The following is a 1494-nucleotide window of genomic DNA, read 5'->3' as shown; positions in this document are numbered from 1 at the left end:
TCCCAGTCACTGAATCAATCCACCTCATAGAGGGCCTTCCCCTCCTGCGCCATCCCTCCACCCTCCCAAGCATGATGTCCCTCTCCAACGACCAGTCCCTCCTTACAACATGTCCAAAATATGTCAGACGAAGCCTCAGAATCCTTGCTTACAAGGAGCCGCCCGGTTTAACCCTCTCCAGGATGAATCTGTTTGTTTTCCTAGCAGTCCATGGTACCCTCAATATTCTTCTAGTTACCTTAAAAGATTGGTGTGTGCTGCCTTGTAACCAACCCATCCTCTACTCTCAACTTCTGGAAATCACTTGTCTGTTTTTTGTCTTTATATTTTTTTCCTTTCTAGAAAAGGAAGTGGACTAATTTATAAATAAAATTATTCATAAGTAGAATCATAAAGTATATAGTATCAAAGGAACACCCCTCCAAAAAAAATCTCAATCTTAACCATCTTGCACATAGGTAATTAATGCTCAGTTCCTCAGTCAACCCCTGGCCTGATTTTGACTACTGATATTGAGGACCTAATGATTACAACCCACAGAGACCCTGTGAACAACGGATCTGAACCCTACCCTAGCTTGTGCCATCCTCACCATCTCCAACACATTCAAGCCCATTGTTACAGTCATTGTGTCAATTCATCTTGTTAAGGGTCTTCTCTTACACTGACCGTCCACCTCAAGCAAGAAGTACAACATAATAGATCATATGATTGTCTGATTCAAAGTGGCCAATACCAATCTGTCTCTGCTCAGTAGGACTAAGGTTATAAATTTTGCTGGTTTCCATGTTTTTTTTCATATTATCTATTTTATTGAGCTATTAATCTTATCACACATGGTCCAAGAATAAACAAATAGTAAATGAAGTATAATCTGATGCATTCAAACATCATAGTTGATGATCCCACGCTTGCCTATGATCTCGCCGATATAAAACCACATGCACACTTCAGTGGCCACCAAAGTAAGTATTCAGCAGAGCTTCCTTAACTGTGAGCTGTTTGAAGTGACCAGTCTGAGCACTATTGACTATTTTTTTCAGGCTCTGAATAGCTGTAAGGGATCTCAGTACGGGTTGGAGGAACCAGCTCCACCTTGGCATAGTGCCAAAATGTGGCCAATCGAGGCTTTGAGTAAGTCACAGCAGCGTTTACCATCCCCGGAGCCTTCTTCACCAGGTAACGGACAAATTGGGCCATGGTTCCAGGACCCCAGACCCGACGCCCCTTCCATGTTATTTTGATACCTTCCCATTTTCCTGGATTCATGCTTCTTCTATTTCATATTCCAGTCATTAATGGATGTTTGCAGCTGCTTCTCCTCGTTCTTGAGTTCCTTCCAATCTGAGAGACTCTACTTTCAGTCTCGTAACTCATCATATCCTTCTGTTATTCACAGAGGTTTCTAATTCCCATTATTCGCTTCTTAGCCTGTGTCAGCTTAGAAGCTCCACTGAAATCTGTCCACCCTGGGCTACCCTCCTAAGAGTTAAA

General features: G+C 42.4%; 1 pseudogene; it reads right to left on the bottom strand.

Annotated features, from left to right (window-relative positions):
• Window positions 1-883: 883 nt before the first annotated feature.
• On the bottom strand, window positions 884-1200 carry LOC102844712 (annotated as a pseudogene).
• Between the last annotated feature and the right edge of the window lie 294 nt (window positions 1201-1494).

The sequence above is a fragment of the Elephantulus edwardii genome, unplaced genomic scaffold, assembly GCF_000299155.1.
Source record: "Elephantulus edwardii isolate Elephantulus edwardi_28Jun2011 unplaced genomic scaffold, EleEdw1.0 scaffold00237, whole genome shotgun sequence".
Taxonomy (NCBI): Eukaryota; Metazoa; Chordata; class Mammalia; order Macroscelidea; family Macroscelididae; genus Elephantulus; species Elephantulus edwardii.
Note: the sequence above shows the minus strand (reverse complement) of the source record. Positions and strands in the feature narration are given on the sequence as shown.